The sequence below is a fragment of the Periplaneta americana genome, chromosome 2 (genome assembly GCF_040183065.1).
Source record: "Periplaneta americana isolate PAMFEO1 chromosome 2, P.americana_PAMFEO1_priV1, whole genome shotgun sequence".
NCBI classification, from domain to species: Eukaryota; Metazoa; Arthropoda; class Insecta; order Blattodea; family Blattidae; genus Periplaneta; species Periplaneta americana.
Genome location: NC_091118.1, coordinates 217,496,619 through 217,514,575, shown reverse-complemented (window position 1 = coordinate 217,514,575; position 17,957 = coordinate 217,496,619).

Genomic DNA, 17,957 nt, shown 5'->3' with positions numbered 1-17,957 from the left:
ACTCACATGTGTTTTCCCGCATAAATTGTAGTTGAGGAGAAGTTTTGATTTAAAGAGGAACAGTACAGACCATGTTATCAGTGAAAACAATATTCACTCGTTGCTTACAACAACTTGCACCACAAGATGACGCAAACACCACGCTTGTCTTCTAGATTCAATATTTATACTGTAGTCATATTATTGTGTGCGTATGGGGATGTTTCTATCATGGAATATGGATAAAAAAAGAGAAAATGAAATAAAAGTAACTAGGTAATAGCTATGTTGCATGTGTCCCACACTTGAACCTCGTGGCCATGCTCCTGTCTGGCTACATTCCAAACCAAAGTGATGTCAGCCATAGACAATAACAGAGAAAGACCCCAACTTACTAAGTGACCATTTTGTATGTGGAACGTAAACAGCGACGCTGCGACCTTACATTGTTACCAATGTTGGTACTTAGTGGAAGAGAGAAATACATAGTCTATGACTTGAATAAGAGAGCGATCGTACTGCGCAGGTGACGTAACAGCGGCGCGCTGTGTATTAGTACAAGCCTAGATCATATATGTAACAGATAACTCCTCGCTACGTTAAAATCGGCAGCACTTTGAGGAGAACAACCGCCAGGATCGCCACCCGTCCGCCGTAAACGAACACGAGATGGCAGCACAGTCGCTAATGCAATTCAAATGGGAATTATGACGTGACTCCTTATGTAACAACTAGATAGCAGCGTAGTAAACCTGACAAAAGTTGTTAACCTCAAAGCCTATAACCCCGACATATCTGTTACATATATGATCTAGGGTACAAGAAACTGACGTTCCACAAACAGAATGGTCGGGTAATTGTATATCCTTGAGAGACTATTGAAGCGATGTTAAATCCAAGCCAATGGTGGCAAAAATCGGAACTACATCTCATGTTACACAGTCCGATCGGTATTACAGCTACCCATTATACCAACAATATTATTTTATAATATTTTTCATGAGGGGGAAAGGAACTGGTCACCCTACCCCATTATCTCCTGGCCTAGTTACCTCATAAGTGGTGATTTTTGGTATCACTTAAGAGGTTCAGACTTTCTTCGGACAGTTGACTCAGGAACAACAACAACATTTTACATATTACTCCCCAAAGGAGCGTAATGGTTTATCAGTTTAATTGAAATGTTTAACCACAATGTATACCACATATGGTTTTTGGTTTGACGTATAGATATGAATAATTATAATGGTTGAACATTAAACTCAAAACCATTGACAACATATTCCCTCTGCTATCCTGTCTGTTCACATTAGTCAAATGTAACAGGTTTGCCAACATGTAATCGCTGACCAACTGGACAAATGAGACTAATACCACAGTCTAGTTGTACAGTCACGAAGCTCAATACGTAGGGAATATGCATCCATAGATAGTTGCTAACCACTGGGATCGCTACTGTCGCCTCATCACAGACAATGCGAAATAGTACTGGCACAGTCTATTGCTCCTAGTACCCTCAACAACTCAAGTTTCGTGACTGTATATACTGTACTGCGCTAAATTCCAATACGTATAGCTACTTTGTCTTCGACTGAAATTGTAAATCGACTGTGGTCTGCAGAGAGACGATTTTGTAGTTTAATAATAATAATATCAATGTTGTTAAAGTGAGAAATCCTGTAAATAATGGGTATTCATAATATGTGTTTAAAATTGTCTGTTTGGCAACATTTAGAAGCAATTTCTTCCCATCATTCCCGTTAGAACAGAGCTGGCACACTCTGACCCAATACGGCAAACAAAGGAACTTCTATAAGGACACAACTTCCATTACAAGAGTTACACCCCCTGATACCAGCTGTGTGTTATGTAGCGATGGTGATGGATAACGCTGAGATTCGCCATAGAATTAGCTGACATTTGCCTTACAGTTCCGAAAGCCTCGGGGAAAACCCAACAGAATTCCTACCCGTGCCAGAGTGCACGAGTGCCGCTCGTTGACAGTTTATGAAGGTGAGATTTCATACTTTGCCACAAAAGATTCATGTTTTTTATCTGTTTCTCAACCTCTTTGATGATGAGGCCCCTCCCCTTTCCCCGCATTGCTATAGTGCTGTCCTCTCCCCAGACCCGAGCTGCGGTGTGACGATAGAATAGACAACGCATTAAAAAAGAAGACAGTTTAAATATGCTTTTATTTAAAGTAAAATATTCGGATTTTAAATTTTCAGAGATAAACTTTTAAAAGTTGTTATAATAATAATAATAATAATAAATTATTATTCTTATTCTTATTATTATTATTATTATTATTATTATTATTATTATTATTATGTTCACATCTCCCCTTAAGTGCTCGTCCGACTCTCAGAGGGCCGCGGTCCTCCGGTTGAGAATCGCTATCAAGTGAGTCCTGAAAGCGATATTCACCGTGAAGCGTAGATAGGCCCTAGATAGATGGATGGATAGATGGATAGATGGATAGATAGGTAGATAGATAGATAGATAGATAGATAGATAGATAGATAGATAGATAGATAGATAGATAGATAGATAGATAGATAGATAGATAGATAGATAGATAGATAGATAGATAGATAGATAGATAGATAGATAGATAGATAGATAGATAGATAGATAGATAGATAGATAGATAGATAGATAGATAGATAGAACTTTATTGTCGATGGCATAATGTATGCATAGACATGGTCGAATATATACAATTACAATTTAATGTAAAATAAGTCAAATATAAAAAACATTATTCATTGCAAGGGCCCATGCGTGCATCCTCAAGATTGTAGGGACACAATTTTATTAATTTCGTTTTTATATAATTCCTAAATTTGAGAGAATTTTTTGTATATTTGATGTAATCAGGCAAACTATTGTAGATTTTGATACCAAAGACCATATAGGTTCTACTAGTGTTTGTAAGGTGGTGAGCTGGAATAGTTAAACTATTTTTGTTACGAGTGTCGTAGGTATGGAAATCACAATTTTGGTGAAAATCAGGCAGATTTTTATAAATTAGTAGTAAAACATTAAAAATGTATAAACCATAAACAGTAAGAATATTATATTGTAAAAAATGTTCCCTACAAGAGGTCCTACTGTCAACGCCCGCTATGCATTTGACAATACGCTTTTGAGCAATAAATATGTCATTCAGCATGGTTCAGATCCCCAAAAACAAATACCAGATGAAAGCCTTGACTCGACGTGTGCGAAATAATAAGACATTAATACATCGTGATTTATTATCGTCCTCAAAATTCTGATTTGATAACAAATGCTATTGAGCTTAGAAATTAAACTCGTGCAATGGGGTCTCCAAGACAAACAATCATCAAATGTAACGCCCAAGAATTTAGTAGTTTCCCATTTACATAAGTATTGATCTTGAATAGAAATATTAATGTCCTTCAAATTTCTCTTTTGAGAATTGTGAAAGTGAATATATCCGGTCTTATTAACATTTAAGTGAAGCAGATTGCTATCAAACCATGTTTTGAGATCTTTTAACAGGTAACATGGGGCCGTATTCATAGACATTTTTAGCGCGGGCTTCCGGTGGATGATCAGCGTTTTTCGTATTCATAAACCAGTGTTAGCGATAGGATATGATTTGAATTCTGTACTAGTAACCAGTGGATAGCCGGGGCTAGCTCAGTACGCTCGTAGCGCGTGCTGCGAAATGTCTATGAATATGGCCCATGATGTGCAATGAACGCAAGCGAGGGACAGGAACAGATGAAGTAATGTTTGTGTAGTAACCACGGTGATTAGGACTGCTTGCATCAGGTAAGATTTGGTATAACGTATTCTGGAACGTCACACAAATGAAATTACGTTTTCGAGTCACGTGACATATCAATCACATTCAATTACATTCTAATCAGGAAAGAAAAGAGTTCATTATTACTGTTGACAATAATATTGTTGCTAATAATGTAATAGTAATAATCACGAGACGGAAGAAAATACGGATGATGGTTACGCAAGCGCCCGTTGCACGACCAAACGTTGCCTTCAACTGTTTAGTTTATGACATCAGTAATGCCGCGCAGGAGAATTCAAAACAAACCGACTGCTCCTGCCACATTACAAAGCCACGATGAGGATTGTCGTGAGTTCACTGATTTGATTCCCGGAACAGACATTCAGATGGCTGTTGTTTTTCAGCCAACTGTCCGAAGACAGGTTTAAACCTCATAAGAGACACCAACAAGGCGCCACTCTTCATGCAACTAAGCCAGGAGATAATGGAATAGAGTGGCCAAAATTCAAATTATATTCCTTTTATATTTTATCTCGCGACAGCTGAATAGCACAGGCCGGAAGTTGTACTTTCGGTTCATTTTAAATTGTTTTTCCACTTGAATACAAGTAACTAGCACTGGGCTCAGTGGCGGCTCGTGAACTTGTGGATTGGGGAGCTGCAGTAGATTTTGGTACATACAACTTTCATTTCTGATATCATTACTAATAAGTATAGGACAAAAATAAATGCACTACATATCGAAAAATCAAAACTTCCTGACTTAGTTGGGAGATGTCTATGGCATTATTTGCCATAATCGCTAAAGAAAAACTAATACCATCGATTTCAGTCTGAATTTCGGCAGACACTCAACATGCAATCTACCAGTTCATCCTGAATTGTTTTAGAATTACCTTTAAACAGTGGCATGTTCCAAATGATTTTTGAGAGGCTCTTTTAGCTTACTAAAGAACTGTAGCAACCCACGAAACACATCAGGGTTCTTCGAATCATTTTTTCATCACGTCCCCTAAGGGGAAGTTCATATTGGCGACAAAATTTGATACAATCAATATTTTGTAAACTAATTTCACGATTTTTTTCTCACTTCTTGATTATGTTTGAGAATGTTTGTCCTGTTCGCTTCATTTAATTGCGCAGCAATATTAGCTTTGCCTAACATAGCCAATGAAACAATATTTTCCAGGCGAGACTGCGAAGATTTGTGCTTTTTAACTTTTAGGGGCAAATGTCCTAAATCTGTCACACCACTCCTAGTCCATGCAGTATCACCACCGAAGAGGAGGCAAGGAAAACAAAATACAGAATTTTTTTTGTTCACATCCACGTAACCACAAATGCTTAGCGTAAATTTCATTATTATACTTCCTTACATATATGCACTATTTCGGCTGGATGAAGCTTAAGTAAGATTTAAGTCGGGTAACGGACGACCCTACTTCATTGCATCAATCTTCTCCGCAAGGGGAAGTTGAGAAAAATAAAGTTAATATTCTGTAATTCACACACACTCATGCTTCCACATTTGCACTGGTTAAGTTACGGTACTAAGACGTCACACCAAAGCAACACTCAGATATACTGATGGTCAACAATTTTCTAAAACTGGAAAATAAGTCTCTTCCGTATTTTACGTGCTATATCAAAAGGATTCTACTCGTGCAATCATTTTGAGCTAAGGCAAATATTAGGTTCTACTGGAGGCTGGATATATACGTAATAATAAGACAAAATACAATATTAATTTCGTTATATTATCTCGATAAGATTCTACAACAATAAGTATGTGAAAAGAAAATAAAAATATTGTCATTGAGCTTCAAGGGAATAGAGAATCCTTTTGACGCAGCATTACAATAGCGGTGTGGGAGGAGAGGAAAGATCCCTTGTGGCCTGGCTCTGCAAGCCACTGCAGCGAAATATGGGTTTTAAACAGCGGCAGTTTCCCTCTGCTTCCCTTCACCTCTCTACCCCCTGACCATGCAAGACACACTCTCTATGAGCTGTCCCACCCTGCAGATCCCAGGACGACTTTGAATGCAGTGTCAATTCTAATACAGTCGACAAGCAAAAAGATTATGCATAAGATAATAGTACATATACCCGGCCAGATGAAATATAAAGCAATTTGCCAATAAAAGCTGTAACAATTCTTCTACAAATTAAAACAAATATTTTTATTTTCCTGTCAAAGCAGGGAGTGCTGCAGGTCCGCAGCTCTTATGGACGAGCCGCCCCTGACTGGGCTGCCGTCAGGAGTCGACGGCGAGTTACTCCAAAACGTGATTTCTTATGAAATGGCATGCTGGAGTGTCGAACGGAAGACGACTGTATCCTACAGACTTATTGACTGGCACTCTTCATCGGCTGTTCGGCTGAGAAGATAACAGCCCTACTCTCTTGAAGGATTACGATAAACCGTCATCTAACGCGTGGATGAATTTCCACAGAAACAGTTTGACTGACAGTACAGAGGAAGGGGTGAGGGAATCTCCATGTGAGCCACCAATGTCATGTCTTCGAACAGCCACCATTGTGACAATGATTTTGTTATTCAACGTACCCGCCATTGGTTTAAATTTTAAATAAATTTCATGTAGCACGTGACTGGTGTTGTTAGTCAGCTGTCCGAAGACTGGTTGCAACTCCAATCAGATTTCAGATGTATACAAACAATTGTTGTTCCTCTGACACATATCGTCAAGTGAGATGTACTGCCTGGTAGAGATGGGTAAAAAATAACACAACAGTTATTTTGGAACTGTTCCGGTCTCGGAACTGTTGCAAAAATGAACAGTAGGTCGGAACCTCCTGTTCCGAAATAACAGTGTTCCGACTCCGAGCTGCTCACTTGCCCAGCTGTTGCGGGCTCGCAGTACCGCGTTGCACAGGGTATGTTCCGACTCTCTCGGAACTGTTGCAAAAATGAACAGTAGGTCGGGACCTCCTGTTCCGAAATAACAGTGTTCCGACTCCGAGCTGCTCACTTGCCCAGCTGTTGCGGGCTCGCAGTACCGCGTTGCACAAGGTATGTTCCGACTCCGAGATAACAGTCGGAACGTCGGAGCTTGTTCCGATGAACCGACAGCTGCAGTTACACTGTTCTCGTTGTTCTTTATGTTATACTTGGAACTTCGTTGGATGAAGTTGGTACTTGAAACTCTCACGTGGTTGGAGGGGGGCGCATGGAAATTGAAATCCTTGCGGTGGCGCGAACTTTAATATCAACATTTGTAAGACTGGCCAATCATCTGTAATGTTATAGTAAGTATTTAATAATCTGTAATATTCATTCCCGCTTTATGGTTTATTTCACCATTAGTTGACTAATTCTGTTTTATAAACATTCTACAAAGTCATAAAGTACGCATACTATTATTAATTAATTGATCAGCTGATTCTATACAAAGGTTAAAGTCGTAAATGGTAATGAGTGGTTTAGTTACAATGTCTGTATGTCGTTTGTTGAGGTTAAGTCTGACAAGCACAAGTTTTTGTGCTATCTTCTCTGTTATCAAAGAACGACAAAAATGTTGTAGCATTATTTGTTGGAAACTACCCATATAAGTACTGATTTGGAGAGCGAGGTTTAATGCGAAGTTTAAATTACACTTTGGTAAAGATGCGATTCCACCATTTTACTAACCCACTGCGGGGTTTCCAGGTTTCAGTACTGCCAATATATATCTTTTTTATTTATGAAATTGTAATATTTATTATTATTATTATTATTATTATTATTATTATTATTATTATTATTATTATAACTGCATTAAGAAAAGTAAAAATAAAAATTAATGATTTGTTTTTTTTTATTATGTAATAGAGAGAAGAGAAATTACATACCATATGTTTTAAATGTTATGTTATTTTTTTTAGTTGGCTACCATGTCTTTATAACTTTATGTACGAAAACAAAGTGTTGTATTCTGTCCTTGTAGTCAACAGCTGTTTAATTACTAACATTAAGCTTTTGAGTTCTATCCGCATGCACAGCAATTTTCCAAAATCGATTCGAATGTGCATTGCAGTGCCATCTATAGATAAGAATGTGTACTATGTCATACCTATGAGTGCTCCAGTGTGAGCAGCATGGTAAAGAGGGAGGGTACTGTACCGTTCGTTTGAACGACTCAACGACTCCGACTCATCACCACTGGTGACTGTTATTTCGGAACTGTTATTTGGAACATAGTATTTTTTCGGAACCGGAACAGTCGGAACTGTTCCGGGAAAAGAACAACTTCGCCCATCACTACTGCCTGGTAACAGATGTAAGCCTACATATCAACCAGAATCTCTATCAGAGGTGAGATGCCTGTTACACTGAACAACAAGAATTTTGCTCCGACTTACAACAATGTGTCTCTTATAGTTTGGTGTGTGCTGAATACGAAAATGTATCTTTTTTCTTCGTATCACGTAACATTTAAAAAATATACTATGATTTCACTTTTCGATAAGCGCTCCTCCAGGAAACATCTGACGTGAGTTAGAGGTTGTAAATCAAAACAAAAGCTAATGCATTTTATGAGTTTATGACCTATTTCCGGTTTCTTATGGTTGTTGGCATGTTTTTTTGTACTTATAATAAATAAAAATATATTGGTCCCTTCTATACAGCAATTTCGTAACAATTTAATTTGAGGTCTACGCAATGAACAAACAAGGGTGTGGTTTTCAGTATTTAAAAGAAATATTTACCAGTTTGAGTGAATGGAAATTAAAAGAGGACATATTCATCGGTGCACAAATTCACAAAGTTATTGCTGACTCTTTGTTTGAGGGAAAACTTTCCGTTACAGAAAAAATAGCGTGATGTGCTTTCAAATATATTTTGCTTAAATTTCCTTGGAAATTCTAGGGCAGACAACTACATAGATCTTGTTGTGGAAATCATGTTAAGTGCATATGAGAAAATGGAGTGTAATATGTCTCTCAAAATACACTTTTACATTCTCATTTGGATTTCTTTCCTCCTAACTTTGGAGCGGTAAACGACGAGCATGGGGAAAGATTTCATCAGAAATATCTGAAATGGAAAGGCGATATAAAGAAAGATCATCATGCTTGCAGACTATTATTGGTTCCTTGTAAAAATATTCCCGGGTCTAGTTATAAATGGAATTCATCCAAAAATTCTTTTAAATGGTAAGTTCAAATTCTGAGAGTTTTCTCACTGTACGCCTGAAATATTTATATTGTTGTTGTATTTTAAACTATCCAACATCATTTTTGTATCCATTACACATTTTTCAAGTATTACGAGGCGTTTTGAATCCGTAGTGTGTTGTAATTTTATCAGTAACCGTGAAAAATTGGGTTACGCATTGGGTGGCGAGTAGTCGAGAAAACACACCGAAAAACCTAAGCGTTCAGGCAGGCACTCCGAACAGACACCGGGGAGCGAACCTCTGTGCTTCTGTGGGAAGTCAGCTCTTACGTAGACCGCACATTATGTAACACATAATTATACTGTGTTCACTTCCTACTAATTGCTTTGTGGAGAAAGCGTGTTGCAGTTGTAAAAATCATTATTCTGAAGGCAAATGTAATTTAATGTTATGACTTATGAGTTATGAATATATTTAGCTTCAGTATTTTCAGAATGACGCCGTGTGTGCGCAGCCCAGATCATCACACTTCATTTGTCAGATTAGTTTCACGCCAAGTCGTAGAAACGCAGGAGCTGATGACGGGTTGTTCTTCGGAATGGAAAAATCCACTTAACAAAAACCAGCCTCTGGTGTTGTGCAGTGAAAGCAAATTATGGATCGGTGAAGGATTCCTCGAGCGCCATGCTTGCTTGACTAGAGTGCTCCAGGCACGAAACGAAGCAATGCCAGTTAGTGTACTACCCTGGCGATAAATCTCTTTTGCAGATAATTTTAATTTTTACGAATACACGAGAATATAGTAAAGTAAGCTATTACTGTGTATAGATCTAATTTCAGGATCAGAAATAGCAATCCCCCATACTAAGTGCACGCTGATACTAACTTGAGAATCAAATTACGTGACGTAACTCATTATATCACCACAAGCAGTTCGCACAACGTACGATAAAATGACGAAGTTCTATTCAAAGCAGATCCTCTGGTTCGCGTTTAGACTTCCGGAGGAATATCAATGTGTGTCAATTTCAATACGTGTTTCAATTTATTGTTTATTTGTGTTTTATAACACAACTGATGTATTACGTACAGGGGCAGGTATTTATGGAGATTCATTTTATCATTTGTGTTTTTAATAATGGTGTCGGCGGAGATTGATTTGTACTCTTGGCGGAGATTAATGGAAATTTTGGAAAATACAATTATTTTGGAATTGGAATATTACTCAGTATGAATATTACTTTCCAAGTAATTAACATTAAAGGTTCCTTGGATTCTGGTAAAGGTGCAGTATGGCCAATAGACAATATTTGTTGGATTGAGACTGTATTTAACACATTAATTAGAAACGAAAAAAAAAACTTGTAGCCCTCAAATTAACACTTTCAAATTATTAGTGAAATGTTGAATTCCCCGTCTTCTGAGTTCACTAATGTAATCAGAACACCTGGAATACCGTGCAATGTAGCCTACTTGGATATACAGGGTGATTCACGAGGATTTACCGTTTCTTACGGAGCTTATTTCCGAATACATTCTGAGCAAAAAATGTCATGTAAATATTTGTCCTAATCTCAATATTTTCAGAATTACATTAATTTGAAATTGTGTGTAAATCCCATTATTCTTGACTCTTAAGAGTAAAATAATATTACAGATAAAGAATGAACTATTCACGAGTATTATTTCTCTAGTTAGCTAATATTCTGAAGATAGAAATGTGTTGTGAATTCCATAGTTGCTTCGTACAAAATTACATTATCTTATGCATTTATCACAAAAATTGTTACAAATCACTCAAGTCTTGTAAATTCTTTAAGACTGTACATTAGGATGCATAATTAAACTGTAAAGAATCAAGTTCCTAAAGTCGTATGATTTGTGTTCATATCTTGTTATTACGATATTATATGGCATACCATGTCGAAAACGTTAATCTGTTATTGCCCCCTATGTATTGTGATGTATGTGAATAAATAAATCACATGTATTTCAGATAAGCTAAACAGGTCGGCGTACATAATCTCAATGTATTTAACTTTAGAATACGATAGGTTAAGAACATTTTCTGAATTGCGCGGCGTTTCATTTGACATTTAAGATAGATTGTCGGCCGACTGTTTACATAACCCCCGAATGAGGTTGCCGCTGGAGAAAGTGTCGCCGTCTTGTTCCGGGTTTCAGGAAAACGTCAGGAAGAGAGAAGAGAGCAAGCAGGATTATCTACAGACCGAGTGCCTCAATCTGTATACCTAGGCCTGTTGTTCGTAATGGTACTGGGTGGCCCAAAAGTCTGGGCCATTTCGATTAATATCTCACCATCGCTGATTTGTTTCAGAGAGGCGGTTACTTAGTCTATGATGCTGACTGGATGCGCTTTCAATAGAACTATTGCTGGGAGCAGTGGCGCCAACCTTTGAAGAACACTGGGCGACTCAAACATATAATTTATAAGTTCACAAAAAGATCCTCCCTTGTGTGTATCTTGCCATAAATTTTTCATAATCTTGAAATGATTAGGGATGGTTTATACCGGGCTTTTATTTCAAAACCTTCCAACTATTTATTTCAATTACATTTAATTTAAACAAAAAAACCTTCAATTTAGACATTGAGAAGGGAAGTTTAAAACCAGTGTCAATAAAATTGCATTTTAAGTTCCACTCCCTCAACCTGCCTTTGAAATTTTGTTCCCGCGCGAGCACTGCACACTCCACCCCTCTACCGATCTTCATGTACGTACTGTCTTCCTCCGACGAGTTTAGCGCTGGACCTGAGGTATTCTTGCCATCGGTGCGGGGGTTGCAGGTAGATTCTTTTGTTGCTACAGCCAAGCCGAGCCGAGCGGAGTGGGAAGTATTAATCGTCCAAAAATATGCAGTCTTCAGTTTGTAGTAGTGTGTGAATATTTCATATACATATTGTTTACCTAGGCCTATATGGTTTTGTTATTAATATATTAAATATATTGTTGCAATTTTTGCTCAAACAGCTCCCTGATGTTAGCTATGTTAATATTATATGAATTACTCATATTAAATATTTCACCGTTACAAGTCATTTTTAAGGAAACATGCTGTGGAAAATGGGTCAACGAGACGAGTAGGTATTTTAGCGTACAATGCTGACACTAAACAGGGCATCATTGTGGACCCCACGATACGTTTTGAAGTAGAATGTCATCAGTCAGCCGAGGTCCACCTTGAGAAGAAGTCGATCTATGAGCCTACAGTCAACTATTTCAAGCTGAAATATGCCTTAATTCACGTTGAGGTATTCGGCTTGCTCATAGATGCTCGAGGGACTATACCAGCTTTTTTCGAAGAATTTCGACGGCAGTTTGCTCTGCCAACATCTCTGAAGGATGACATTGTGATAATTGTGTTAAAAAAATCGTGCCAAATCCTAATTAATCACATGGTGCCACATTAATAGCAATTGTAATTTTTCACGCCCTTTTCTTTGTTTCCCTTTTTTAAAACTTAATATCTATGTTTACATACTGTCATTGCAAGTTATCTTTAACCTTACATCCCCTAAGTCTGTCTTTGGAACTGCTCGGTACGGCGTGTACTCATCAACGTAACGACACGGCAAGGATGCCCCTCCCTCGGGTAACGTGACTCTTTTCAGAAAAGTTGGTTCTTTTACCTTACGGCTCTCTACTGTAAAAGAACTTGGTTCAATACAGACATCATCTTCTCTCGATACTCCGGTTTTGAGGAGAACATAGTTTCGTAGCAAGCTTTAATTAACCTATAATGAGTAAGTATTTAAATATAATCGTGTGTACACTCCTCTCCCATCAGGGCTGGGGACGGCAAAGGCGGAGTTACTACAGCTACTTCTATACATTATATAGGCCTGCATGACTTACACCTTCAGCTAATATGTACGTATTCTTATAACAATATTTTAAAGGCTTATTATTTGAATTTACATTGATTTACAATTATACACAATCCATATCCCCATCATTGCTGCCATCATCGCGTGTTCCAAAATTAATTATTTCGCCAATGGCATCATCCATTCGGAATTATCTTCTTAATCGTAGGTACTACTTTCTGAACACGATAGAATTCTTCGATTGTATCCCGAATAACGTGTTGATCGAAGTCGTCCACTTCAACTTTACACAAGTCCTAATTCTGGAATGAAATAATATGTTTAGTAGAACTATAAGGAAATAATAACTTACAATGGTGATTCATTATGTCGCTCAATACACACACTATTGTACATAACTATTATAGCAATAATTTCTAAACATTACATACCTATTCTTTCCCGGAGTAGTGTGAGGTTCATTCGGTTGTAATTCAATATTATTCTTAATTCTCTTCACGGAACTAATACTTTTGCCAGAGTATTTAGCCGCTCTGTCATATTCCTTAGCAAGAGGTTCCAGCAAATATGTGATTAATTTTTCCTCCTCGCAACGCTTAACTATATTTGCGATAATTTCTCTTTTTCGGCTATGGATAACAGCGTTACTTTTTCTCCGCGGTGGTGTGATTTCACCATAATTACTACCCTGTGGTTGCTGCTCCATGGTAACACTACTGGTACGCAGTGAAGGAAATAGTACTATGTTTCTTGACAAGAGATTATGCTGCGGAGCATGCGCAAACAACTCAGTTGGCTCCACCCAAGTTACGCGCTTCTTTCCCTCTGCCCCTCTGTCCCCGCTCTGAAGGTTCAAGATAACTTGCAATAACAGTATGTATAATATTTTTTTTTGAGGATATACTGTGTTCGTAAGCCTACCCTCAATGGGGGGCAGTTTATTATTATTATTATTATTATTATTATTATTATTATTATTATTATTTTTTTAAATTGATTACTTTACAAATTTAATTCAATTCTACTAATCACTAAATTTTATAGTATGATTCTTCTTTTCATTTATATTATTGTAGTTTTATTATGATTTTTATGTTTATTTATTTTATTGTATTTGTATTTCTGATGGTGTGATGGCCTTAACTTCACCAGAATAAATAAATAATAGACTAAATAAATAAATACAATGTTCTACAATACTTTCCTTCTCTGAACACGTAAGTACGAATGGTTGTATCTCTAGCTCGCCAAAAATACGTTAGAAAACTAATAGGCATACTGCTCTCGTAAACTGGGCGAATGTTTTCAGTATGATTGTACTTCCTTCCAGACTGCCGCTGTCACTGTTCCCTCCCACTCCAGCACCGCGCTAGACTAGTCGGAACCGCATTCCTCTCAGCACTAAACTCCTCAGAGGATGACAGTACAGTAAGCAGAGGGTGAGCTTGGTAGTATAGCATTGTAATCAGGGGTGTGTAAAGTGGTGAATAAATTGAAGCGTGCGGCCGAACAACGGGACAAGCGCCAACTTGAGCAAAGTTGCTATTTTCAGTGGAACATGAAGACTCATGGTCTGTTTCATCGATTATCCTCGCTAGGCTCGTTTCCTTTTGTGCAGCATGAGTTGCACTGTTTGCTCAGTGGCTCTTGTCACGTTGTTCGTTGGTGATGTGGAGGTTAAGAGAAGCCCTGTGTTGATTGTGCGCTACGACGAACCTCCACATCACTTTTAACGACCAGACTGACAATCGCACCGTGTGCCAACTTCTGCAGGAAGATCATTTGAATCATGTAATTTTTATTTTATCATTCAGCCAGCGTTTATTTTGTATGTCCATGTCATATACTTTAGTTTTAAATATTTTAATATGTAATCGACATGTATCTTAGCCGTAATGTTCCCACACGAAGTATTCATATTCTTGATTGTCACGTGTTCTGAAGATGGCAGTTTGTGCCGAAAACGTTTAACACTGTAAATGCTGTAATATTTGCTAATTATAGCATTGTGATGTTGATAAGCAATTTAACGAACATACATATTCGATTATTGTTTTCTGTAGTTATATTTACTTAAAATTCTATTTCAAACGTTTATAACAAATAATTTAGAAGAACAGTAGGCCCATTGTTATGGTGACTGGCCAGGTTCAAACCAAAACTGCCTTCTTAGGCATGTGAAATATTTATAGAAAAACACAACAGATAATCGCATGAGATTAAAATGTATATGGTATCCACCTAGACCAATCACGTCAGAGGTGAAACAACATAAAGTGGCAAAACCTTGTCAATTTACTAGCCACATTTTACTTAATTGATTGGAATAGGGTATTGCGAAAGTACGTCGTTAGTGCATTACTGAATTATTTATTTTTAGCACAAGTAACGTTTCTTAATGTATTTTTTATTTATTCAGCCTTATACTAGCAATAAAAAACATGTATGCTTTTAACTTTTTTAAAGTTATTTTAAGAGGCACGTGGTATTCTGAAACTCAAATAAAATACCATTTCGGATTACGTAATAAATTACGTACGTCAGACTCTGAGTCTTGATTACATCCACTTACTTTAACATAACACACAGAAGTGCTTTTAAACGAAATTTGATTTCTTGTATGCAAGTTTTATTTAAAGGGTGTAATTGATATTTTGTTATTGAAGTGTTCTATCAGTGAAGAATTATGTTGTGTCAGTGAAGTGTGTGGTGTCAGTGAAGTGTGTTGAGTAAGTGAAACGTGTTCCTGTCAGTGAAGCTTTATAGTTTACAGTGGCAGTGCAAAGTATTTGAACAGTGAAATGTTTTTGAAGTGTTAGTGAAATCAGGATAGAATCAGTGAAATGTGTCGTAGTTCCAGTGCAGTGAGTGAGTTGACAGCGAAATGAGTGTAGTGTTGAAAGGTACTTGTGCAGATATGAACATATCATACTCGTGGGTTTTAGTTCGAACATAGGTTTAAGGTACAAATTAGATTTACTTTAAATGTTATTTTAACTGATCGTGCTTCATTTAATTTAGGATGTTCCCTGTTATAAAATAATAATAATAATAATAATAATAATAATAATAATAATAATAATAATAATAATAATAATTATTATTATTATTATTAATTATTGTTAGTATTAATTATTATTATTATTATTATTAATTATTGTTAGTATTAATTATTAGTATTATTATTAATTGTATGTTTTATTAATTGTGTTTATTATTGTCTTTATTGAGTGTAATTAGTTACCACTGCCACCGGGTATATACCCATTGCAGTGTGAATAAATACATACATACAAGTTTACCGGTTGCTACATTAAAAATTAAAGTGGAAGAGAATTATTTCTAATTGGCTGAAGAAAATACTTGTAGTATGACAAACGGAGGTTTTTTGAATCATTAATATGTACAACGTAAAATAAGCTTTTCTTGTTATTTGTGTTCACTTAATATTTAATTAAAATTAAATCGAAGAGTTTAAAAATAATATTTTTAATTTAGTTCGTTTAACGTGAAATAAGCAGATCGTATTTTTATTTTTTTCCTTTAGAGTTTTAAATGTTAAAAAAAAATTGTTTTTACAACGTACATAAGCATCATTATTGTTTACATTCTCAAAATATTCAATTGAAATGGGAGAGTAGAAATATTTCTAAATCTTTTCAATTTAATTTTGAAATAAACTTATTTTATTGTCTGCATGTTTTAAACAATTAATTAAAATTATGTTGTAGAATTTATTTCAAATTTTCCAAGATTTTATTTAACGTGAACTGAGCATTGTTCATTCTCCGCGCTCTAACAGAGTTCAGTACGTGGCGTTGTAGGTACAGCTATGCGCCCACTCAGCCACAATTTTTAAAAATCGTGTAGGCTTATTATGAAACTTACCTTTTCCTTGGCATCTACATGCGTAAATGTATGGTCGTTAGCTTGATGTGGTCTAATCATTTAACTTCCAAGTTTAATGAAGAAAACGCAGTTTGAACAATCGACTTCGTTCATAACTGAACATATGAAATTAGCCCTGCATGCAAACTGAGATAAGCTGATCCAGGCCGTTGTTTTATTGCCCTGCCACCAGTAGTGCTAAACGTTTCAACAGAATTTTCTGATTGGGTGTTGGTGGGAAAGCACACAGAACAACATGGCTACCATTTTTATTTTGAGATGAGAATCTGATGAGTCGTTGGTGTGTTTATGTTATTTAATTAAGAAAATATGACAGTGAAAATTTGATCAGAATAACTAATGTTTTATTTGTATGTATGTATGTATGTATGTATGTATGTATGTATGTATGTATGTATGTATTCACACAGCAAATGGGTATATACCCGGTGGCAGTGGTAACTAATTACACTCAATAATGACAATTAATAATAAACACAACTAATAAAAACAATAATTAATAATAATAATAATAATAGTAATAATAATAATAATAATAATAATAATAATAATAATAATAATAATAATAATAATAATAATAATAATAAAATAGTAATGAGCATCCTAAATTAAATGAAGCATGGCCACTTAAAATAACATTTAAAGTAAATCTAATTTGTATCTTAACCCTAAGTTCGAACTAAGACCCACGAGTGCGACAGGTTCATACCTGCACAAGTAGCTTTCGGCACTACACTTATTTCGCTGTCAACTCACTCACTGCACTGATTCTACCTGATTTCACTAACACTTCTAACCATTTCACTGTTCAAATACTTTGCACAGCCACTTCACTGACACCAACACACTTCACTTACACAATAGACTTCACTGACACTACACACTTCACTGACACAACACACTTCCTCATTGATAGAACACTTCAAATAGCAAGATATCAATTACACCCTTTAAATAGTTATATATGATCTAAAGAAATGTTTATTTATTATCCTAATTAAATAACATTAACACACAAAAATAATAACATTCATCTTTTACCAGCTTTATAATCCACGCTGTGGAGTAACTGTTAGCGTGCCTGACCTGAAACGAGCAGGCCCGGGTTCACATCTTGGTTGGGACAAGTTACCTAGTTGAGGTTTTTCCGGAGTTTTCCTCAACTCATTAAGAGCAAATGCTGGGTAACTTTCGGCTCTGGACCCTGGACTCATTTCGCCGGCATTACCTTCATTTCACTCATAGCAGTTGATAAAGGTAACCATAGCAGTTGATAAAGCGCCATAAAATAACAAATTAAAAAATCTTTATAATTTGAT